We start from the raw sequence: 27,230 nt of genomic DNA, 5'->3' as shown, positions 1-27,230 counted from the left end.
ACTGTCTCCACAGACTGTCACATATTCTTGTGTGCTACATATTTACCCCCGGCTGAATCTCCCTATTACAATGAAGAAACTTTCTCCATCCTACAAGATGAGATCTGCCATTTCCAGACAAAAGGAAATGTGTTAATATGTGGCGATTTAAATGCTAGAACGGGAATTGAACCAGACCTTGTCAACACACAGGGAGACAAATATATTACAAACTCCAGCCACCCTCTGCCCTCATACCACCTCAGAAATAACTATGACAAATTCACAAACAAAAGTGGAAAAAGCCTACTGGAACTCTGTCAATCACTGGGTCTATATATAATAAACTGTCGCATTCGGGGAGACTCTTTTGGAGGACACACTTTGAAAATCTGCAGCGAAAATAGATCCGATGAATCCAAACAAAGATCACAACATAGCGCATCTCACAGCAACACTCAATCGTGTTTTGAATGATTCAGTGTTTTGAACAAATTGTTTGAGTCAAAGATTCAGTGACCCATTCACAAACATCTGTCTCATTCTTGATGAATCGGCCGTTTGAACGAATCGTGAATGAACGTCTCAATGACTCACTTAATAAAACCGCTTATCACCTGCATTTGCGCTCACTATCGACAAACCAATCAAATTTGTTCAAAACTTTTTTTTTTTTAAATCAGTCCAAACACATTTTAATTTTATTCAGGAGTTATGTATATACAAAACTATAACTTTTTATGACAGTAGTTTAGTGATAAAAAAAAAAATTTGCAATTTTTTTTTTTTTTAGGTTTTTTTTTCCCTCCCATCCTGTAGCCTACTCGCGCCCCCCCCCGGTTGAGAACCACTGAAATACACCAATGACAAATTCAAGACCGCAATAATCAAATTATTCAACATTGTTCTGAGTGTAGGATATTTCCCTGACACCTAGAATCAAGGCCTGATAACACCAATCCTTAAACAAGGAGACAAATTTGAGCCAAACAATTACAGAGGCATATGTGTCAATAGCAACCTGGGGAAAATATTCTGTTCGATTATTAATATGAGATTGCAGAGCTTTCTCAAAACCCACAAAATTCTGGATAAAAGTCAAATTGGATTCCTGCCCAAGCACAGAACATCTGACCATATTTACACCCTCCACACGATCATTAATAAACATGTATACCAAAACAAAACCAAAGTCTTTGCTTGCTTTGTTGACTTTGAAAAGGCTTTCGATTCAATCTGGCATGAAGGACTCTTCCTAAAACTACTGGAAAATGGGATTGGAGGGAAAACATTTGATTTGATCAGCACCATGTATAAAAACAATACATGTGCTGTAAAAATAGGGAATAAATGGACAGAATTGTTCTCCTAACAACGAGGAGTCCGTCAAGGTTGCCCATTGAGCCCCACACTATTTAACATTTATATAAACAAATTAGCCAAAGCATTAAATAATTCGAATGCCCCCGGCCCAACCCTGACTGAATCAGAAATTAAATGTCTCCTCTTTGCAGATGATTTAGTCATTCTGTCAAAAACAAAAGAGGGACTACAACAACTCCTCAACATCATAGAGACATTCAGTCAAACATGGGCTCTTAAAATTAACCTAGAAAAGACAAAAATAATGATTTTTCAAAACAGATCCAGGTGTAGGGAAAATAGATACATCTTTAGAGCAGGAAACAACACGCCTACGAATACACCTATCTGGGTCTAAAACTGAGTTCAACAGGGAATTTTCAATCTGGCTGTGAAAGAGCTGAGAGCAAAAGCAATGAGAGTCTTCTACATGATTAAAAATACAATTCGACATGAAATTCCAATCCAAACCTGGCTGAAAATCCTAAAAGCAATAATTGAACCAATTGCTCTATATGGCAGTGAGGTATGGGGACCCCTAAAAACCCAAGATTTCTCAAAATGAGAAAAAGAAGAAAGTGAAACTCTGCATACTCAAATTTGTAAAAGCATATTAAAAGTAAACAGAGCGACACCAAACAACTCATGCAGAGCTGAGTTAGGACAATACCCTTTATTGATAACCATCCAAAAAAGAGCTCTGAAATTCTGCCAACACTTTAAATACAGTGATCCAAACTCATACCAGGCAGAAGCTCTACAGTGTCAGGAGCAAAACCTGATCAGGAGCACCTTATCACAGCTGGTGCTGAAACTACAGCCAAACCTACACAGCACAATCCGGCCCAAACAAATTGTTCAATTGCAAAAACAAAATTACATCAACTATTGGAAAGATGCCACTAAATTACAAAAAAAGATGGAACTCTATTTACAACTAAAAAGAGGCTACAAACCAGCAGAATATCTTAGCTGTGTTAAAGAACATAAAGTTAGAAAGACCCTAACCAGATACAGGCTGAGTGATCATAGCCTAGCTATAGAGAGAGGACGGCACGGGCAGAGATTGCAGCCGCGAGAGCAGAGACTGTGTTCACTGTGCTCTCAGAGAGAGGTGGAGACAGAGGAACACTTCCTGCTGCACTGTGACCACTATCTCAGCATTCGATCGGACTATTTCACTAAATTCCAGCTACTAGAACCAAAATTTATGGCATCTTCAAATACAGAAAAAATAAATCATATTCTGGGAGAAAACAGCAAATTGATTGCAACAGCAGCAAAATACGTAACAGCTTGCCACAATCTAAGAGAGACAGCAACCAGTGGACTAAACTAGAATCAGAAATATTCTTAATGTATGTAGTTTTTTTTTTTTTTTACATTGTCTTATGCTTTTTTTGTTGTTGTTGTTATTTCTTGTATCTATATTTATATGTTTATTCATTATATAATCATTATTTGTTCATTGTAATGGCCACTGCTTTGGCAATACTGTGTAAGTCATGTCAATAAAGCAAATTTGAATTTGAAAATTTGAGAGAGAGAGAGAGAGAGAGAGAGAGAGAGAGAGAGAGAGAGAGAGAGAGAGAGAGAGAGAGAGATCCACATTCAAACCAAAATATCTGACTTCCTGTTGGTCGGAGCTAATCACTGTAAATTAGAAAGTTGTCCGGCTTAATGAGAACAATGTGTGTACCAAGACTGGTGACTGTAGGTAAAAATAACACCCCCACTTTTGTCAAAATGTGGCGCTACTGAGCCCCTCCACCACGCCCATTTCTAAGGCTTTTTTCCATGTCTACTGGTCAACAATATTGATGTGTGTTTCGAGTTTCATGCAATTTAAAGCATGTTAAGAGCCTCAAAAACACTCAAGAATATTATTAAAGTTTGACATGTTGCCATGGCAACAATATTTAAAATATCACAAATTCTGTCACAGGTCTACATCTGCTGTGTATTGACATTACACTGATGAAGTTTGAAACAAATCAGGTAAAAATAACAGAGTGAACTCAATACATTTTGAAAGTGACACACTTCTTGCTGCCAGTTGGTGGCACTATAACTTTGACTCACAATAGTCACATCCATGTGATCAGGCTCCTATAACGAACACACAGCTGAAGTTTCATAAAAATCAATCAGTGTATGAAGACATTATAACATTTCCTGTTTCCCTTTTCTAGCCATAAATTCGTTGCCTTGCCACAGCCAAACCATTTGAGATATCAAAAATCTGGCAATTTAGCATCATCAGTATCTTGACTTCAAGCTGACCAAGTTTGGTGGTGATCGGATTTATCGCCTAAGAGGAGTATATCAAATTCCAGAGCATGCGTTTTTCAAACAACCCGTAATAGCCGACTTCCTGTTGAGCCGGCGTATAACTTAGAGCATAAAAATTGTTAGGCTCGATGAGGTCTAGGTTTGACCATAACTGAATATTGCCATGTAGATGACTTCAGGCCAGGATTATTATCAAACATGTGAAGTTTGGAGCAGATCGGACATTGTATGCCTGAGTTACAATTTGAGAGAGAGAGATTAGCACTTAATCTCTCTCTCTCATTAGCATTAGCTAAATGTTGCATGATTTAACGTGTTTCTAGCATGTTTGGTACTTCGTGGCATATTGAAATGAGTTCCTGGGATTGAATTACAGTGTGAAGCATGCCATTTCCTGTTGCCAGCAGGTGGCGCTACGACTAACTGAATATTGTCATATAGATGTCTTTAGGCCAGGACTCTTATCACACATGTGAAGTTTGAGGCACATCAGACATAGTATGCCTGAGTTACAACAGCTTCCTCTTTCATGGCGAAACATCAGACTTTGTCAGGCTGCCACGGACACACCCTCCAACGAAAACTCAAGATCTTTGATATTTATCATCACTAAGGTCTTAAGATTAGACTAACAACATATGATGTTGATCTGGTTAAATCTCTATGAAGAGTTAATCACAGTGTAAAACATGTCATTTCCTGTTGCCCACAGGTGGCGCTATGACTGTAACTGTATATTATCATGAAGATGCCTTCAGGTCACTGCTCTAATAAAACATGTGAAGTTTGGGGCAGATCCGACATTGTATACCCGAGTTACAAGAACTTCCTGTTTCATGGCGAAACATCGAACTTTGTCAGGCCACCACGGACACGCCCTTCAGTGAAAAATCTAGATCTTTGCAATTTAACGTCACAAAGGCCTTTAGATTAGACTGACCAAATATGACATTGATCTGATTAAAGCTCTAGGAGGAGTTTGTTAAAGTACAACGTCTGGAAATGGAAAAAAATGGCAAGTTAATTCAAAATATCTGACTTCCTGTTCAGTTTCAGATTTTGCTCCAAGAGACGTTTTTGTAGGTATTGGGCTGTTAAACGTGTGTACCAAATTTCAAAATCTACGTGAAATGTAGCGCAAGGGGCACTTCATTAGGTGGCGCTATCAAGTCATTTTGCCCCGCCCAATTCTGAAACCCATAACAGACGTACATTTTCACCACTTCTGATGCGTGTGCAAAGTTCCATGAGTTTTCGAGCATGTTCAGGCCCTCAAAAAATGCGATTCACTTTGGAGAATAATAATAATTAGGGATGCTCCGATCCGCCTTCTTCGCTTCCGATACTGAATCCCAGGTATCGGAATCGGTATCGGAAGCGAAAAAGGCCGTACCGATCCGATATTCAAGTAATAATAAAAAAAAAAAGTGCGAAATTACCTAATAAACTGTATGCCTCACTGTGTGGAAGAAACTGGGATCATTCTTTTGTGCAAGGCATCAAGCTTGACTTAAACATTACTTTCCTAACTTTGTAAAAAACAAAATAACAAACAGACAAATGTAGTGAATTATTTATTAAATAATTGTGCATCAGTGCAAGCTTCACTAGCTTGGTAGACATTCAAAATAAACAGAAGTCCAGCTGACTCCTTCATCCATGACTCATGGCTTGTTTTTCATGAATGTTTGAGTCATACATGACATAAACTAAATATATTTATATATAAATATATACTATAAAATTAAAAGATTTCTTTTAAATTTATAGCGGAGTTTTTTTTTTTAAATGAGGCAGCAACATATGATATATAGGACAGAACAAAAAATGCTATTAACAATCTTAAGTATCAATCAAAAGTATTATAATATGAACGGCTCCCATACAGAGCAGCACAAAGCGCTTATGCGCATCCCGTGTGCAGAATGATGCGCTTGAAGCATCATGGAGTCGCAGCGCGCAGCATTGAAAAGTTAAAAGCACAACATGAAGATATACTGATGTGTATTGTATTACCGGTATCTTTGTCTACAGATGAAGTATAATAATAGAAAAATTGAATCATCTTGGAAAGAGTTTCATTGTGTTGACTGTCGTAACCGAACGCGACTCGCAGTTTAAATCCTGAATTGAGAATGAATGACAGCCACAGCGGAGGGAGGCATTTACGTGAACTTTAATTTAACGACTTAAATATTTATCTGAACCTCAAATTAAATTATGGAATGGCTTCAGAACACTTGGAATATAGTGCACGGAAACGTTATGGTGCTTTTTAATGTTTTTGTGCCTTTTGTGGGGCTTAACAATGACACAGATTAGTATACGCACAATATCGGATTTGGATCGGTCCCATCCGGCCGATACCCAATCCGGCAAAAATGGCAGTATCGGAGCCGATACCCGATCTGAGTATCGGATCGGTGCATCCCTAATAATAATAAACGGAGCAATTCCAATAGTGTCCACACACCATCGGTGCTCAGGCCCCAAATATAGCTGCAAGCAGCGATGGCGGGCCCAAGCCCGGTGGCACCGCCGCCCCAAGCCCGGTGGCTTCAGGGCAACTGTGCACAGTGGGCAATATGTATTTAAACTGGGTGAATGTAAAAGGAATATGTCAGTCATTTGAATATGCCGCATATACTGGAGACAGAGAGAGAGAGAGAGAGAGAGAGAGAGAGAGAGAGAGAGAGAGAGAGAGAGAGAGAGAGAGAGAGAGAGAGAGAGAGAGAGAGAGAGAGAGGCAAAGTGAGATTTAAGAACCTGTTGGAGATGATTCAATATCATTTTAAACAATAAGAATAAAATTTATACTGTGACAGAAATTAGTCTTTGATAATCTCTTAATATATACATTCAATAATACTAACTAAAAGTCATCTTTATCAGTTAAAAATGTTATACGTTCAAATGAATTTATCTTAAGGTCTTTTAAGTTACTATTAACAAAATTATTAAACTAATTATATAAAACTATATAGTCAGTGCACTGCAAATGAACTAGTTCTATGCCTTTATTTTGTTATACACATTTATAAAAGAGAAGGCCTAAGAGATTTCCTATCCTATAATGCAGTCAAAAGGACACAGCAATGAAAGGGTTAAACCTGCAAGACTCTAAAACAGACACACAGAGAGATAGAGACACACACACACACACACACACACAGAGACAGAACAGTTGTAGCTTGACCAGTTAGTTGAGTCAGATGATTCAATAATATTTTAAACAATAAGAATAAAATATATACTGTAACAGAAATTAGTCTTTGATCATCTCTAAATATATACATTAAAATATAAAACTAACTAAAGCCTTTTATAACTAAAATGTGTTCTTTTCTTCTCAACCCTGTTTAAAAATAGGTATTTGCTGCCCTTTAGTGCTTATTCTATATATGACATTTGAATATTTTAATTATTTTAACCAAAGAGCAGTTATCTGCCTAATTTAAACCTACACATACTTCTTGTAATTTAAAAATGATTTAAAATGTGTTTATTTATAATATTTGTATTATTATATACTGAAATAAAGGGTGTATATTTATAAAATAAGGGTGTATATTCCCTTCTTTGTCCTTAATTTAATCACTTACCATGGCAACAATGTTCGAGATATCCAACATCCCTTTTCAATTTAACAACTTCAATGTCTTAGCAGCAAGTTAAAAAAAGTTTGGTGTAAATTGTATAAAGCCTGTAGGAGTAGTAGTATTGATAGCCTGTTTTTTTTTCAAAAAATCCACATTTAAACCAAAATAGCTGACTTCCTGCCACACCTGAATACCAGCCTCTGCGGCGTCCTAATGGTCGCAGATTCCAATGTGTGTGCCAATTTTCAAGAGTTTTTGAGCCCCAAAAAGCCCTGGATGATGGGAAAAAAAAAAAAAAAAAAAAAAAAAAAAAAAATAATAATAATCCTTAGGGGATCAAGAGGGCCCTGCGCCATTAGTGGCTTGGGCCCTAATAATAAACAGAGCAATTCCAATAGGGTCCTCACACCATCGGTGCTCGGGCCCTAATAAACGGAGCAATTCCAATAGGGTCCTCACACCATCGGTGCTCGGGCCCTAAATATAGCTGCAAGCAGCGATGACGGGCCAAAGCCCGGAGACACCGCCACCCCGGTGGCTTCAGGGCAACTGTGCACAGCGGGCAATGGGCATTTAAAACAGTTAAACATAAAAGGACTGTCAAATTCACACCACATTTACTGCAGCAGCTGATGCTCCTATGATCACAAACCACAACAGCCACATCCATGAGATCGTTTAAATTGAGATGACTTTCATGTCATAGAATGTCATAAGTCAATTTTAAATGAGTGCAGAATATCATCCTAATCTGCCATGTCTGTGTTCCTGTCTGTCCTAACTCGATTGCTCCTGTCTGCCTCGCTGCTCAGATTGGTTTGCGTCTGTAACTCCGTATAGCTTTGTTTTGAATCTCTTACTTTTATTCATTGTTGCTTATTTTTTGCTTATTTTTTTTATTACCTTATATGTAATATTGCCTACCACACTAATCTGACGTCGCTAGCTTGTGATATTTGAATCTAAATCGCTGTTACAACGCATTTGCATTTGCAGCGCTAGCTTGTTAACTTGTTAACAGTCGCTCGCGCGCTCCTTTTTCAACGCGTTCTTCAAACAGCTGTGGTAAGTCGGATCAGTCTACAAACACGGTGAGTCATGTCATCCTCTCCCAGCATTGCTACCTGTTCCATTTGCCACATGTTTACCATAGCTCTCTCTGTCAGCGACGAGGGATTTACATGTCATAAATGTAGGGAAATAGTCAGGCTGACAGAGAGAATCTCAGAATTAGAGACACGCATCCAAACTTTAATCGAGGATAGTAAGAATGCAAGGGCTTCAGATACTGTTTTGGATGCGACTAGCTTAGTGAACTCTGTACATTGTTCGGTTCCGGCTGTAGAGCCCGCGCAGCAGGGCACTTGGGTAACGGTGAGGCGGCCTAGCCGCGGAAAACACCACTCTTCCGTTCCAATAAGAACATCAAACAGGTTCTCCCCACTCAGTGATACACCCACTGAGAATCCTGTTGAAAGTGCCCTAGTTATTGGCGATTCTATTACACGGAACGTGAAAATAGAGACACCAGCCACCATAGTCACATGTTTGCCGGGAGCCAGAGCACCTGACATCAAAGCAAATTTAAAAGTGCTGGCTAATGCTAATCGTAAATACTCTAAGATTATTATTCACGTCGGCACTAATGATGTTCGACTTCGCCAGTCGGAGATCACTAAAATTAACATTAAAGAGGTGTGTGAACTCGCAAGTACAATGTCAGGAGAAGTAATTTGCTCTGGCCCCCTTCCTGTTCGTCGGAGTGATGAGATAGTTAGCAGATTATCATCACTCAATGGCTGGCTGTCTAAGTGGTGTCCGCAAAATAATATAGGTTTCATAGATAATTGGAAAAGTTTTTGGGGCAGACCTGACCTGTTAAAAAGAGATGGTATTCATCCCTCCCGGGATGGTGCTGCTCTTCTCTCTAGTAATATGGCACATAGTCTTAGAACTGAAACATGACAAACTGGGGTCCAGGTCAGAAAGCAGACAGACTGGCTAAACCGACCGTCTGCTAGCTGCCTCACGTTACAGAAGTCAGAAAATTCAGATAACTCTCAACACATAGAAACTCTTACACCTAGATATTTTCAAATAGAGACTGTGTCTGTACCCCGAATTAGTAAAAACAAAAAACTTCCAAACCCATTTAATGGTAAAAATTTAATTGATGTTCAACAAATAAAAAATAGAGATAATAATGCTAAACAAATGATAAAACTCGGGTTGTTAAATATTAGATCCCTTTCTTCAAAATCACTTATTGTTAATGATATTATCAAAGATAATAATCTAGATGTGCTGTGTTTGACAGAAACTTGGCTAAAACTGGACGATTACATTACTTTAAATGAGTCTAGTCCTCAAGGTTATGATTATCGACACAATGCCCGTAAGAAAGGCAAAGGGGGAGGTGTTGCTGTAATCTATAGTAATATTTACAGTATTAGTCAGAAGTCTTTCAAATATAATTCCTTCGAAACTATGGTACTTTACGTAGCATTATGTAAGTTGACATTTGTGCTGGCTACTGTATACAGGCCACCAGGACACAATACAGACTTTATCAAAGAATTTGCTGACTTTCTATCAGAGTTAGTACTAGCTGCAGATAAAGTCCTTGTTGTTGGTGATTTTAATATTCATGTAGATAATAAAAAAGACGCATTAGGATTGGCATTTGCAGATATTCTAAACTCTATTGGTGTTAGACAACATGTGTCAGGACCCACTCATTGTCGTAATCATACTTTAGATCTAATATTGTCACATGGAATCGATATTGATGCTGTTGAAATTCTGCAGCAGAGTGACGACATCTCAGATCATTATCTAGTCTCGTGTATACTACATTTAGTCAAGGCGGCTAAACTGCCTCCATGCCATAAATATGGTAGAACCATCACTTCTACCACTAAAGATTGCTTTATAAATAATCTTCCTGATCATTTTCATCGCCTTAGCATACCAGACAGCTTAGAAGACCTCGATGTTGCAACAGAAACTATTGCCTCTGTCTTTTCCAGCACATTAGACTCAGTTGCTCCTTTGCGTTTAAAAAAGATTAAGGAAATTAATCCAATGCCATGGTACAATGACCACACTCGGGCCCTAAAGTTAGCAGCCAGAAAAATGGAGCGCAGCTGGAAGAAATCAAAACTAGAAGTATTTCGTATTTCGTGGAGAGAGAGAATGATTGAGTACAGAAAGGCCTTAAAATCTGCTAGATCTGCCTATTTTTCAAAACTCTTAGAAGAAAATAAACACAACCCTAGGTATTTATTTGATACAGTGGCTAAATTAACAAGAAATAAAGCTTCAACTTCTGATGTTTCCAAAGAGCACAGCAGTAATGACTTTATGAACTTCTTTACTTGCAAGATTGATAATATTAGAGAAAAAATAATAACCATGCAACCGTCTACTACAGTATCGTGTCAGATAGTGCATTGTAGTGTCCCTGAGGAAAAATTCAATTCATTTACTGCTTTAGGAGAGGAAGAATTGTCTAAACTTGTTAAATCATCAAAATCAACAACATGTATGTTAGACCCTATACCGACTAAGCTATTGAAAGAAATGCTTCCAGAGGTTATAGATCCTCTTCTTAATATCGTCAATTCATCTTTATCATTAGGATACGTACCAAAAACTTTTAAGCTGGCTATTATTAAACCTCTTATTAAAAAACCACAACTTGATCCTAGAGAATTAGTCAATTACAGGCCGATCTCAAATCTCACTTTTCTGTCAAAAATACTAGAAAAGGCAGTATCATCACAGCTATGTTCCTTTTTAGAAAGAAATGGTATCTGTGAGGATTTCCAGTCAGGATTTAGACCGTACCATAGTACTGAGACTGCTCTCATTAGAGTTACTAATGATTTGCTCTTATCATCAGATCGTGGTTGTATCTCTCTATTAGTGTTACTGGATCTTAGTGCAGCATTTGACACTATTGATCACAATATTCTTTTAAATAGACTCGAAAATTATGTTGGCATTAGTGGAATTGCATTGTCATGGTTCAAATCATACTTATCTGACCGTTATCAGTTTGTAGTAGTAAACGAAGACATGTCATATCGATCACAAGTTCAATATGGAGTACCACAAGGCTCAGTACTAGGACCGTTACTGTTCACTCTGTACATGCTACCCTTGGGAGATATCATTAGGAAGCATGGCGTTAGTTTTCACTGTTACGCTGATGATACTCAGCTCTATATTTCTTCGCGCCCTGACGAAACTTACCAATTCACAAAATTAACAGAGTGCATAGCTGATATAAAAAATTGGATGACCAGTAATTTCCTACTACTAAATTCAGAAAAAACAGAGATTCTAATTTTTGGACCAAAAACTTCTTCACGTAATAACCTAGAATACTGTCTAACACTTGATGGCTGCTCTGTTAAGTCTTCGTCGTCAGTTAGGAACCTGGGTGTGCTCTTTGATACCAATTTTTCATTTGAAGGCCATGTTACTAGCATCTGTAAAACCGCATTCTTCCATTTTAAAAATATATCTAAACTACGACATATGCTCTCAATGAAAAATGCAGAACAGTTAGTTCATGCGTTCATGACCTCAAGGCTAGATTACTGTAACGCTCTACTGGGTGGTTGTTCTGCTCGCCTGATAAATAAACTACAGCTCGTACAAAATGCAGCAGCTAGAGTTCTTACTAGAACCAGGAAGTATGACCATATTAGCCCAGTTCTGTCAACACTGCACTGGCTTCCTGTTAAACATCGTATAGATTTTAAAATCTTGCTAATTACTTACAAAGCACTAAATGGTTTAGCTCCCCAGTACCTGAGCGAGCTCCTAATTCATTATAGTCCTTCACGTCTATTGCGATCTCAGAATTCAGGCCAGCTGATAATACCTAGAATATCAAAATCAACTGCAGGTGGTAGATCCTTCTCCTATTTGGCACCTAAACTCTGGAACAATCTTCCTAGCATTGTTCGGGAAGCAGACACACTCTGTCAGTTTAAATCTAGACTAAAAACGCATCTCTTTAACCTGGCATACACATAACACATTACCAATTTATATTTCCAAATCCGTTAAAGGATTATTAGGCTGCATAAATTAGGTCAGCCGGAACCGGGAACACTTCCTATAACACCTGATGTACTCGTTACATCAGAAGAAGAATGGCATCTACGCTAATATTAGTCTTTCTGTTTATCCCGAGGTTCACCGTAGTCAACCGGATCCGGGCCGTATCCAGGTGAGACCAAGGACCTGCACCTTGACACGACCACAACGCAGCCCTGAAGTATCAGCAGAGATTGAGTCAACTAGATCATCCCCTGTGAAGGCCTCATCGACACGACAGCCACGACACAGTTCCTCAACAACCATCCATACCGGCGTGATGAATACGATCCTCAATTGGATGGAACTGAAATAAATACTTTTAATGTTGCGATCCTATTGGACTTATGATAGCAACCTGAATTGTAACAAAGCACTGTTGGCCAGAGGAGAACTGGCACCCCGACTAAGCCTGGTTTCTCCCAAGGTTTTTTTCTCCATTTTAACACCAATTTGCCACTTGTCTGCCACCTGATGTCACCTGATGGAGTTTGGGTTCCTTGCCGCTGTCGCCTCTGGCTTGCTTAGTTGGGGACACTTGACTTGACATTTGATATTCAACAGTGCTTTGATCTGCCTGCATTGACACTATTCTTTAAGAGCTGCTGTGCAGCCAAACAATGTACCAGTTATCAATGTAAAGCTGCTTTGACACAATCTACATTGTAAAAAGCGCTATATAAATAAAGGTGACTTGACTTGACTTTTTTTTTCTCAGACAACCTCTATAAAAATTCTAGAGCAAATTATATACTATTTTTTTGTGCAAACTCCACAGTGCTCTGAGAAATCTAATCTAGCCTTAATGCGAATGTCTGCGATTGCTGATGTTGTATAACCGCTAGCAATTTTTCATCATCAATGTCTTGACTTCATGCTGAGCGAGTTTGGTGGTGATCGGATTAATCACCTAGGAGGCGTATATCAAATTCCAGAGCATGTGTTTTTCAAACAACCCGTAATAGCCGACTTCCTGTTGAGCCGGCGTATAACTTAGAGCACGAAATTTGTTTGGCCCGATGAGGTCTATATGTGTACCGAGTTTCATACTAATGCGTGCAAGCGTGTTTGATATATGGACCAAGAACTCCATTCAAGGGGGCGCTGTCGAGCCCCCCTGCCACGCCCGGGTGCCAGCCTCTGCAGCGGCCTAATGGCCGCAGGTTCCAATGTGTGTGCCAATTTTCAAGAGTTTTTGAGCACGTTAAGCACCCCAAAAAGCCCCCAATGACGGAAAAAAAAAAAAAAACAACAACAATAAAAATAATAATAATAATAATGATAATAATCCTTAGGGGATCAAGAGGGCCCTGCGCCATCAGTGGCTTGGGCCCTAATAATAAATGGAGCAATTCCAATAGGGTCCTCACACCATCGGTGCTCGGGCCCTAATAAACGGAGCAATTCCAATAGGGTCCTCACACCATCAGTGCTCGGGCCCTAATAAACGGAGCAATTCCAATAGGGTCCTCACACCATCGGTGCTCGGGCCCTAATAATCCTTAGAAAAACAATAGGGCCCTGCGCCTTAGTGGCTTGGGCCCTAATAATAATAATAAAAGGAGCAATTCCAATAGGGTCCTCACACCATCGGTGCTCGGGCCCTAAAAATGAAGGCTTACTGTGCTTAAACGGTCAAACACATAAAAAATTATGTCAAAATGCCCGTCTTGGCAATTATTCAGATAAACACAGTTTTGGATCGTTATAGTTGAGAAAGAGAACGCATGTTGTACAACAGTATTGGGTCCGTTCATAAACTCTTAAAAGGGACAGTAGTCCAATATTCCTGCTGCTGTCTGTCATGTTAATCAAAGAACAAAAGACAAAGAAAATCACTTTCTGCTCTTGTCTTGACTGAATATGTTTTATAACTTTAATGGTAAGAATGAATCTGTATTTAATAATAAAGACTACAGAAATTAAGGTAAACATGTAAAATAACACTGGATGTGCTATTTTACATTTGATTTCTTTAATTTCTGTAGTATTTCTTACCTGAATAAAAACCTACTTAACCTGAAAAACTTAGTTTCATAGCTCTCTTTATTCTATTGCATTTATTTGTGCTGTTGTTTGCAATTTTTTTATTTGTTCATATTTTATTACTGACTTTTTACTTGTTTTTTTAAATTAAAATAAAACTTTGCGCTGAAGAAAAATAGATTTTTATATTATAGTTCTTATAAAGAAAATCGGAATCAGCAAAAATCGGTATTGGCAGATCACACTAACAAAAAAAAAAAACGGAATCGGCAAAGAAAAACTGCAATCGGTGCATCTCTATTTAAAACACCCATGCTGAATATGTTGTCCTGTTCATTGATGTCTTAAATAACGGTTAAATAAATAAATGTCTCATTCTTTTCTAAGCTAACTTTGCTGATTATCAGTTTCAAATACATTGTCAGTTGAATGGTACCTGTCATGATTGCATTAACCTGCCATCACCCTGGGTTTTAATATTATGATTGTACAAAAATAAAATTGTTACATTCAGAAATATTAGTCAAATTGTATTTGACTAATATTTTGGTACTTGAGTGTTTCTTGGTTATTGAGCCCACATAAAGTCTTTGGTCCAGTAGAGAACCTGTGAATTACCCTTATTGTTCTAGAGACTATGCTGCCGAACACGGTTGAGAGACACCCAGACTCAGGTAGGCTTCACATATGCTTATTCTCTCTCTCTCATAACTGCGTTAATAACTGTATTAGTTTGCTATCAATGGCTGAAGCCTCCGTTACTAGCTCTAAAATGATGTTTTGGAATTTGCAACAGAGGCTTGGGATGAGATGCGTAAGAAATTAGTCCCACACACAAGAGTGTTGTAAGGACAAAAACCTGACAAATGTCTTGAATGTCTCTCAACATCTGAACAGCGTCTTGAGGTGTAGTAACCATAGTATAAGTGGAATAATTGACTCAGGGCCATTGAATTATTAGAAAATAATGCACACTTCGCTTCGTGTCGTGGCCGTATTACCACCTTGGGTGTGCGTTATTTTCTAATAATTAAACAGCCCATCGTCAATTACTTATTCATGTTCGGTTGAGCCTCTGCTTATGTTCGCTGATAAACGTTTACATGAGTACCTAAATTAAATCTTTTTATCATGAAAAGTGATTGAGTCTCTTCAGAAAATTTGGACTAAACTGCTCGATTCATATTAGTTTTCCGATCTCTTTATGATCTTTTTGAAGCGTCAAAGTGTCAGTTGCAAAGGCAGTCAACGGAGAGATGGATATCTCTCAGATTGAGGGTGAGTAATTAATGACAATGTTCATTTTGGTGTGAAATATACCATGGTACCCATAGATTCAACCACAGAATACACTTACTATTATTTCTATTATAAATTAAAAATTTGTGTGCAATGTCATCGTAAAAACAACAACACTAATAACAAAAAAGATAATGAAAGTTTCTTAAGGAGCCCCCATGTTCATTTATTACGTCTTTACAGTAGTTGAAATAATTAATTTAGCATTTAATGGAAAATACGAAAGAGATATAGCCTAAATGAAGCTATTGTTAAATGTTTTAAATGTTTAACAAAAGGTGCATTTTGCACCAGTCAAGGACGCAAATGAGGCTGAAGCTGTCATTCTGTCATTGCTCACCCGTGTCACCTTCACTACTAACCGGCACAACAGAAAGTAAAGTTACAGTCAAACAAACAAACAAACAAACAAACGCTCACGAATGTGTGTTAAACAGCGTCAAACACGGACAAACAAGCACCGGGGAGCAAACAAACACACCCGAACATGTTCAAACGTTCAAACTCGGTGTTTCTGCATGTCTGTTCACATAGCCTACATAAGTTACATAAATGAAACTACAGCGAGTCTTCAATCACGGACTGCAATGACATTTCTGTTGCTGTACTTCTCTTACCTGAGCTCCTCCATCAGTTCATCATGAGTATGTCTGAGCTGTCAACACAAGCCTACAGTAACTCCAGTCTGTTCTGACTATAGACACGATGTAACTAATAAAGTGATGAGCAGAGGCCCATCTTCTTCTTCTTGTAGAATTCCGGCGGTGTAGACGCTGCTAAGCGTATTACTGCCCTCCACAGGTCAAAGTTTGAACTAAATTCTTATATGGGTATAAGACTAAAAAGGATTTTCAAGCATCAAAACAGTAAGTGTAATACAGCTTTGAATTGTTGTTGTTTACATCAGAATACATCAGAATGGGTCCTGTTTAATTTGTTTGTTTTTTTCTGAGCAAAAATTAAATATCATACATTTTTACCATGATTTACAGAAGACACCCACTAAAATGTCATTCAGTGTAACAATCTTGCCAGGGATATTTGCAACAAAAAATCTATTTATGCCATATTAAAGACTATTTAGTTTTACCCCAAATGCTAATTACTTGTAATTTTACATTTTTAAACTTTGCCACTATCCTAGGTTTTGCCCAATTGTCAGCAAGAATTTTTTACTAATTTAAAATGCAATATAATTTAGTATGCTCACTTATTCTTTTATATATTTTAATATGTAAAGGTCAGAATAAGTATGTTGTTTCAATTTTTACATAAATATAGATTTTCCGCTGAATGACAATGGAACATTATTTCACCCACATTTTGACATTTTATTCTACCAAAACTTATTTAAAACCTTAAGTAGACGTTTTACTTGCATTTAATGTGCTTCCTATGTATATAAAATTTTACACTTTTGTAAATTTCTATTAATGCTAACATCTAAATGTCTTTGATCCATTCAGTCCTGTATCATGCAAGAACTGAAGAACTGCCTTGGAGATCAGTTTAAGATTCCAACATCAATATTTGACGTTGATTTGATGTTTTACAATAAAAAAGTTTACAGTAACAGTAATTTATTAATTTGTCGGGAGTGCACATCAGTCAAGCTAAATCTAAATGATATTTACCATTTCACATAAAAAGAGAACACATAGGCTACCTATTCGGTCGCACCTGCTTCCATTTATTTTCGATCACAATAATGCACAAAACAACTCCATTAAGGCTTTTAAGTCCAAAGGCTTACAAATTTAGAAAAATATTGATAAAATGTCATATGTGTACATGACATTTCTGAGCATTTCTATTAATTTTCCTCGAAATTATGCAATGGTTGCAATCAGAGGACGTTTGAGCGATCTCTCCGTCTTTCTATACTGTTATCCTTTCAGCCAAAGCAACAGAGGGAGCTCATGAGAAGAAAACAAGAGTTATGAGTTACACGAGTTAACCGGAGTGTGTCACAGATATGCGGATGCATTAGTCCAAAGAATATATACTAACAAGAAGCGACACTCAATAGAACGTTCCATTGCAACACCGCGCCCAGCAGCGGCCCTGCGTTTCCGTCATTTTGGGGTGAAAGCGAGTCGGCAGTCCACTAGTTTCTATGGTAATATCAGCTGCTTTGTTAAAAAAAACGTACATTAAAGCTGAAATCCAACCTGAATGATGACAACACAGAATAAAATACTATCACTAGTGATCATCAAATCCTTTTAACAGTATATTTTACACACTTTGTGTTTTAGTCTTCCACTTTTTTCACAAAACCTTTGCTCTCTAGAAACCCAGTCAGTTTGGGTTAAAATTCTTTGAAGTTCTAGTATTAGCATTATAAACACTGAATTAATACCAACATATGAAATTAAATTAAGGACATGCATCAGAAAAATTGGGAATGTTGGACAATAAATATATGAATATAACAGCTTGATTTTGCAGTGTTGTCTAATGTCCGTTAAAGCAAAAGTGTCCAAAAGTGGGAATTATGCGATAACGGACACAGCAATGCATCATGTATTATAAGATCGTTATGTTTGTAGCGTGATCCATTAAAACGTACAATATATATATTTCAATTCAGGCCTATATACTATTATTACTATTACTCCACTAGGTCTGAAATATATTGTTCGCTGCAAATTCTGGATTCTATGGTCCAGTTAGTGTTTCCACCCCATAATGGCGGCCGCGCTACCGGAGCGCCATCTAGTGGCTGTTACCCAAAAAGTATCAAAGTGTCGCCTCTTGGGTTCTATACTCTTTGATTAGTCCAGTATCAACAAAGGCAAAGGGAAGAGTTGTCTTTTTTTTAATTTTTTTTTCTATTAAACAACACATACAGGGGATACACAAAATAGATTTGAAACAAAATAGACAGATAGATATAAAAACAAGCAAACAAAGAATTATTTAACAAAAACATCTAAGACAGCAAATAATTAAATATATATAAAAGTAAAAAAAAAAAAAAAAATCACTTTCAGGAAATACACAGTAGGTAATGTTATAATGAAATCATAATTTTCAGCAGTAGTGCAGTTTTAGCAGTGTTCTTGTTGAGCAATGAACAGAGTCATAAAATTTAGATCAATACAGAAAAGCGTAATGTTGGGCATAGAGTCAGTAACTTTACATTTATGAATATGAAATAGGCCACATATAGTTAGAAATTTTAACACATCGTCCATCTCCTTTGGCCCTGTTTCCCACATCAAAAACAGTACATTAATTATTTCAAAAATAAAAAGTTTGTTGTAAGCAGAGAAAATAAGCCAGACTACTTCTTTCCAAAAATCATTTGCATAATCACATTCAGAAAATAAATGTGGTATTGTTTCAAGATTAGAGTTACAGAATGTGCATTGTGAAGAAATGTCCAACTTAAATTTAGAAAGAAAAGAGTTACATGGATAGTAATTATGAAGAATTTTATAGTAAAGTTCTTTCATCTTGTTAGGTAACAGAAACTTATTAATACCAGGCCATACTTTAATAGTATAAAGATAAGGATAATTTATTTTCCATTTAAAAAATGCTTTGGGGTGACAGCTGAACTTCTTAATAAGGATTCTTCTAATCCAAAAATTGTTACATTTAATATTACAAAGCTCCAGACCTCTGGTTGACAATTTGGGTACTTCACATTTTGCTACTCTGTAACTACAATATGCCCTAACCAGATATAACAGTTTGAGTGAAATAGATTTAATAACCCAATCATAAATTCTAGGTGAGGTATCCACTTCAAAAATTGCTGTAAATTCAGAATAGGAATAGAAGTTACCATCCCTTTTTAACAAATCTAAAACAAAAATTACACCTTTGTCAAACCAATCTTTAAAAAAAATATATATTTTTTTTTCCATGCTGCACATTCTGATTATTCCATATGATGCTTCTATGAGGGGAAAAGTTGTGGCTTACAGGCTTCCAAGGCTTGCTTATGAAAATTGGCGAGCTTGATTGGGAGTTTACTGCAACTGAAATTGCAAGCCAACAAAAAATGTAAGCCTCCACATTTATCAAAAATCAACTTAGGAATATAAAACCATAACATATTAGGATCAGCGTTCAAGCAGCGTTTAATCCAGCCAATCTTAAAAACCTGATTGAGAGTACTAAAGTCCAAAGCATTCACACCTCCCTCCAAAGTGTTTCTGATCAGCGTCATCCTTTTAACATATTCAGTTTTATTTTTCCACAAACATTTAAATAACATAGAGTCAATTGATGAACATATTTTTCTGTCAACATATAAAGACAGAGCCGGATATACAATCCTAGAAATACCTTCAGCTTTAGATATCAAAACGCGACCATATATGGTTAAGTTTCTTTGTTACCAGCAGTTAAGGATATTCTTTGATTTTTGTATCTGCTGCGAAAAATTATCTAGAATTCTATCAGTGGGAGATTTACTTATTAAAATACCTAGATATCTTACAGAATTTTTAACCTCAATACCTTCTATCTGATCTTTGTCAAGACTGTGATCAGACATAATTTCATTCTTGTTTCGATTGACTGAGAGACCAGAAGCATTAGAAAATAAATTTAAGGCATTCAAATTAACCGGAACCTGTTTCTCGTCTTTTAAGAACAAACAGATGTCATCTGCTACCTGACTAATTAGAAAAGTATGTTCTGCTACTAGGATACCCTGAACAGCTAAACAACGAGTAATAAAAATATTCAGAAATTCGGCGACCAACAAAAACAAAAAAGGTGAAATAGACACCCCTGTCTAATGCCCCTGCTAATCACAAAACGAGGAGAAACACCATTCACCAAAGACACATTGCTATTAATATTTTTATAAAAAGTCTGAACTACTTTAACAAAGGAAAAGCCAAAACCAAACCTACGCAAAGATTCAAACAAAATCATGTTCAACCGTATCAAAGGCCTTATAAAAGTCTATAAAAATAAAATTATTGCTTTATCATTTATCAGTTCCTTATAATCTAAAATATCTAAGATTAACCAAATATTATTTGCTATATGTTTAGCTTTCATAAAGCCAGATTGGGAAACAGAAACAATTTCTTCTAAGCACGGTTTCAGTCTATTTGCATAGAGGGAGGCTAACAATTTATAATCCGAATTAAGTAAAGTGGGCGCCAATTATCTACATACAGCGAATCTTTGTTAGGTTTTGGGATTAACGTAATCAAGCCCTGTTTCATGGACTCAGTCAATTCACCTTTCTGTACACAGTCTTATTGAAGGTGTGAATGCTTGAACCCTCTCAAAAAAGTTATCAGAAATATCTGGTTAAAAGGAAGAAGTATAGAGTTGAGAATAAAAACTGGAAATGAGAAACTCTGTGAGCTGTGACCAAACTGCCTTCAATATATAGAGAAGACATTCTTTTAGATTTTCCTCTTTTCTTTTCTAAATTAAAAAAAGTATGCTAAATTTTTTTCCCCAAATTCTAACCATTTCACTCGGGATCTAATAAAAGCACCCTTAGCCTTTTCTGCATATAGGTTATTTTTTTTTTTTTAAGTTGTGCATTTTGACTTTATCTTCCTCATTTGTCTGTTGCTTGCCTAAAATTTGATTCATTTTACTTAAGATAGAGGTGTATCTTAAAGATTTTGCCTTTGCTAATTGTTTACTAAAATGAATAGAGAATTTTCTACATTCGTATTTGAACATCTCCCAATTAGAAGATACAGAAACAGATGGTTTTCCTTTAAATTCTTCAATAATATTCTTAATACCTGAGCAATAAGTGGAAATTCGTAATAAAGAACAATTTAGTTTCCAGTATCCTGGGTTTCTATGACAACCAGCACCAGAATCAGATAAAATAAGGTCAATAAAAGCATGATCTGTGAGAGGGGCAGGACAGATACTACTAGATTTAATAAAAGTAGACATGAAGTATGATATAAGCCAGTAATCTATACGTGATTTTCTTAAGAGATCCACACTAATTTTCAACATGCAAGAATTTTAGAAGATAGATCCTGGAAAAAAAATACTGTTTTGCATATGATTGTTAAAACCATAAACTTTGACCAAGATAGACAAAAATTCCCCTCAAAAAATAACAACAATGATCCATCTGCCCTCGGAAGAAGAAAAAGATTGAAGAATAGAGCCGCTAAAATTACGGTCAAATAAAATCAAAACTCCAGCAGAGCGATTAGTACTATGACAAAACAAGACATTATTTCCCCATTGATTGCGCCAGAAGGTTTAATCTTTAGAACAAGAATGTGTTTCCTGAAAAAAATAAACATCCCTTTTCTGTGACGTACAAAACAAAAATAAAGCCTTGCGTTTATATAAGTCACGAATCCCCCATACGTTAAGAGAAAAACAAGACAATTTAATTGACATTATTGGGAAAATGTATTGATCACTGAAGGCCATACAAAAGGTAAGCAATTTGCTTATATTTGTTTTATGTGGCCCCTTGTGAGCTAATGCCTGGGTGGTAACTGCCTGAAAAGATCTCAGCAAAACGAACCTAAATTAAAAACAGAATTAAAAATTAGGAAATGAATCTAAATGATTAAATTTTCTCTCAGGTCAAGATGGCTGCAGGTGGGACAGGTGTGGTCCAAGCTCTTTTACTATACACTCTGTTTGTTGTTTTTTTACCATCTAAAGTTGATTTAGACCTCAAATATGCTGGCAACAGGCAACAACTTTTCTTCTATGAAAAAAAGTATTTCAGCAGTATGGGTCTACTTTATAAACAAACAAACAATGACCCTAAGCCAAGTATTGGCTATGGGAAACACCTTCTGGTTATGACGTTCATTTATCCTTCTTTATACAAACAAATACGGAAAAAAAACAAGACAACTTCACACCTACATTGGACTAATGCACTGATCATTACAATCTGTTTGATATTGTCTGGAGACATACATCCATGCCCAGGACAGCACCGCGTTACACCGGAGGAGAGGCCTGTGGAAGAGCGCGCTACTACATTCCTTCAGGTATGCCCATTGTATGATGCATTACAGTGTAGTCCTGTACATTCTAACCTTTCCTGTCCGTCGTCTTCGCTTGGAGCTGCCGTGGATGGGACATTGGGAGGCCGTGCTGGTGCTGTGGCAGAGGTGGTGGATCGGCGTGCACGGCGTGCACGGGATTCTCGTGCTGGTGTTGGCGTTGGTGGAGTGCCTGTGAGTGTGGGACACTAAGGTTAAACCAAAGGGCCTTCTAGGTGGCCATTTAAACATTAGAAGCATACTGTCTAAAAGTGAGCAAATACAGCATTTGTTAATGGATTTAAACCTGGACTTTTTATGCTTATCTGAAACCTGGCTTAATCAAAATGCTCTGTTAGCAGCTCTGAATATTCCTGGTTATAACATCAAAAGGAAAGACAGGGAGGGATCAAAGAAGGGAGGAGGAGTAATGGTTTATATAAAGAGTACACTACAGTGTCTTAAAATCCAGTGGTCAAATTGTAATCTATTAGTGTCGTGAATATCACCAGAATATTGAGTCTCTGCCATTCGGACTCCATTTCCCATAGGCCCTCATTCCTGGGACTGATTGCACTTTCATCTGCACTACATCACGCACACACTATTTAAGACACGCGCACACACACCACATATTTGCGAAATCTTGATTTGCTACGGTAGTCATTTCTGAGCGTTATTCTGTGGATTGATATCTTATTACCCAGACTGTCTGTTATCTGTGAACCTCTGCCGCCTGCCCTGAACTTTGCCTGTACTCTGGACTGTGATTGTTTGCCGCCTGTCTTGATCCCTGCCTGTGACCCGTCTCTGATCCTTGCTGCCAGCCTCGACCCCTGCCTGTCCCTGTTTACGGTATTGCTCTGCCCTTGTCTGTACTACTGCTGTGTTTGATAAAGCTGCAAATGGATCCACACACTGTTGACCCATCATTACAATTAGAATGTCTAGGTCTCAATGTTAGCCTTTCACCACAAATGTCCTTTGTCCTTGTTGTAATTTACAGGCCTCCCTCTACAGATAACAGCTTTTATGAAAATTTTGAAAAGCTGTTAAAAGAGAGCAATCTTGATAAAGAAATTATTATTATGGGGTATTTTAACATCAACTGGGAGGACAAACCCTCTAGAAAAAAGCTCAAACAAATCACAGATAGGTTTGATCTAACACAAGTTGTCCGTGGATCAACACGAATAACAAACTCTTCTAAGACACAAATTGATCTCATATTTACCAATAGGCCAGAAAGAATTGTAAAATCATTTAATTTGTTAACAGGTTTATTGGACCACAATCCAACTCTTATCACTAGAAACCTTACCAAAAAACGTTTTCATCCTTGTGCTAGAGAATTTTTTTTTTTTTATCACAATTCCTAAAAGTAAATCTCAAAACTTTGTAGCTGCAGCTAACCAAATTCAATGGGATGACATTTTATCTTTAATTGATTACGAAAAAGACAGCCAAATATTTCTTAAAAACACTTGAGAGAACTATTAAAGAATTCACATATAAAATTAAGTACAAACAACACAAAAACACTGTACCCTGGATAAATACAGACATTATAAAACTCCAAGTTTTCAGACCAAGCCTTAAAAATAGCAAATAAAAATAAATCAACTCGTAACAGAGGACGTTTCACCATGTTGAGAAATAAAGTTGTAAGATCATTAAGAAAAGCAAAGGCAGATTTCTTTCTCACTTTAATTGAAAAATCTAATGGAAATGCTAAAATAATATGGAACCAGCTAAAAAAAAATGACAGGGGATTGCCCCAAAGAACAAAACACTTTAGAAATTAAAATAAATGAACAACAAACAACATTCCAGTTGTAGCAGAAGCATTTAATCACTATTTTATTGATTCTGTGGCTAACATAGCAAGCTGTTTTACAACTGAGAACATATACGCTCCTCCAATAGACACAAGTCAATCAGTTTTCTGTTTAATAAGCATCACAGAATCAGAGGCATCACAGACCATTAAATCACTTAGACCATCTAGTTGTAAAGATATTTTTGGTATGGATACAGTGATGCTCAAGGAGCTTAATACAACAGTCACACACCCCATTACCAAAATTATCAATTTGTCCATTTTACAAAATATGTTCCCAAGCGTGTGGAAATCAGCTGTTATTGTTCCCATTTTCAAAAGTGGAGACCCTCATTCCGTGTCAAACTACAGACCCATCAGTATATTACCCACTGTGTCTAAGATTGCAGAGAAACTGATAGTAAAACAAATTATTAACCATCTAAATACCACACCCTATGCTCTCCACTCTATGCAGTTTGGCTTTAGAGCCAATTATTCCACCGAAACTGCTACTTGCTTTTTTACTGAAAACATCAGAGCTTTGTTGGATCGAGGTGGGGTTGTTGGAGCTGTGTTTCTGGATCTCAAGAAGGCTTTTGACACTGTCAATCATAAAGTCTTGCTGAAAATTATGCAGTTTTAATTTTTCCTCACTGACCGTTCCCAACATGTCAGAGTCCAGTCATTTAAATCAGCGGCTCTCAGTCTGTCTACCGGTCTTCCTCAAGGATCAATTTTACGACCTTTGTTGTTCTCACTTTATATAAATGACCAACCATCTGTCTGTCCAGATGTTTCTGTGCAGATGTATGCTGATGACACTGTAGTCTATGTTCATGGTAGTAATATCTCTCAGGTAGCTGAGAAAATCACTAATTCCATGGTTAATATTACAGCTTGGTTGAAACATTCTTGCCTGTAGTCGAATACATCAAAAACAGTAGCAATGTTTTTCACCAAGTCCAATTATAACTTCAGTGTTGAGCCAGATGTTTTTGTGTCAGGGGAAAGGCTGCAGATCGTGTCAGAATACAAATATTTGGGGGTTTTAATTGATTCAAAGTTGTCATTTAAATCCCACGTAAAAAAGGCCTGTAATCGAATCAAATTCAACCTCAGTAACTTTAGACACATTCGCCATCAAATGTCTACACAGGCAGCAAAAATGTATACACACTCTATGATTTTTTCACATATCACTTACTGTTTACCTATTTGGTCACAAGCTAGTGTTACATCTCTGAAACCTCTGCAATCACTTTACAAACGAACTGTAAAAATTCTAGATAAGAAACTGAGCATTTCTCATTATTGTCCAATATTACAAAAATACAAATTACTCAGCTGGGAAAACATGGTATAATTCTCAAATCTATGTCTTGTTTATAAAATTATTCATGGTTTATCATCCCCTTCCCTCCATCAGTTTGTCAACATCCGAACAGCTGATCATAGTAGAACCAGAGGTGCAGCGAGGGGAGATTGTATCATTCCCTTTAGGAAAAGTGTATTTGGCCAAACTTCTTTTTCTGTTCGAGTTGCTACTGAGTGGAACCTCACTCCCATAAACATCAGAAATCTGAACACATGATGTTTTATTAACAAAATTCTGGAGGAGCAGGTGCAGATAATTAGACTAATTATCACAAGTGGAAAGCATTAAGCTTATCAACCAACAGAGGTATATATACTGCAGACTTGCCTCTGTTCGTTGACAGTTTATCAGCATTTCGATTCGCCCTTCTGCTATTATGTCGCAAGTTAACATCTCTCTGTTCAACGACGAAATCAACTTCCCCGAGGATCCTGCGCCTCCACCTGCCGGCCCCTCGACAACTCCTCCTCCGCCTGACACCGCACCTGAGCCCCAGGCTTCCAGGCGCGGCCGACCGCCTGCCTGTGCAGCTACACGCTCGCCTAGACGCCAAGCTCAGCCCTCGCCTCCACTGGTGAGACCTCAGTATACCTCCCCGGCGTCCTCCTATCGTTCAGCCGTCCCAACGATTCCACCTATTGGGAAGTGGACAGTAGTGCACAAGGATGCTGGCAACTCAGGCAACTCAGGCTCAAACCTTTCATCAGTTCCCTCCGAACGTGCCCTTCTCAGTGGCAACCGTCAAATAGACTGCGGCGATTTCTCAGTCACCCTAAAAAACCCAAATCCACATTCATCTCGCCTGCTTTCTTTTTCTGAGTTTTCAATTGCTTTTTCTCGTTTTACCGAAATAATCTGTTCAGCTTTCCCCCATAGGCGGCGTGAACTGAATGATTATTTGGCAATCATAGCTGAGCTGGCGCTGTCCTATGGAGGCGGGCACTTCTACACTGCAAAATGTGCTGTGCAAGTCGCCCAGTGGAATCAGTGCCCTTACTGGGGTGCACTCGATGCCGATCTCCACAGCAGGGTGTTTTTAGGCTGCAGAAACATTTCGTGTGCCATATGCAGGTCAGTGGCTCATTCTACTATGACGTGCCCACAGATTAACCCTTCAATTCCCCCCTGCCCGGACACAACCCAAGTCAAATCCACCAGCTATGTGCCAAGACTGGCAACCTTGGCTAACGAAGATGTGAGAAGAGCCCCACCTCTCACAGACAGCAGGCAGCCCTGTAACAGTTTCAACACTGGGGGCTGCTTCAGACAGCGTTGCAGATATTTACACATCTGCAACTTTTGCGGCGGCGCTCATGCCCGTCACGTATGCCCAGTGTCTAAATCACTCAATAAAAAACAAAAAAATTATTTATCGACTCCTGTGAACATTTCTCGTCTTTCTATCGAATTAGCTCACCACCCGGATGCCGACTTTA

The 27,230-nt window shown here is 37.6% G+C and overlaps 1 protein-coding gene across 5 annotated transcripts in view; it reads right to left on the bottom strand.

Moving 5' to 3' along the window:
* The window catches only part of wfs1b (Wolfram syndrome 1b (wolframin)), a 69,203-nt gene extending 52,810 nt beyond the window's left edge, over positions 1-16,393 (bottom strand). Inside the window, exon 1 of one of the 5 annotated variants that reach the window (XM_051860740.1) lies at positions 16,247-16,393. The gene's annotated coding sequence lies outside the window, so the exon portion shown is untranslated. The remainder of the gene's footprint in view (positions 1-16,246) is intronic. The other 4 variants (XM_051860741.1, XM_051860735.1, XM_051860738.1 and 1 more) reach the window with 4 other exon arrangements.
* Positions 16,394-27,230: the final 10,837 nt, after the last annotated feature.

This window comes from Ctenopharyngodon idella, chromosome 14 (genome assembly GCF_019924925.1).
Source record: "Ctenopharyngodon idella isolate HZGC_01 chromosome 14, HZGC01, whole genome shotgun sequence".
NCBI lineage: Eukaryota > Metazoa > Chordata > Actinopteri > Cypriniformes > Xenocyprididae > Ctenopharyngodon > Ctenopharyngodon idella.
This window is presented reverse-complemented; position numbering and strand designations above follow the sequence as displayed.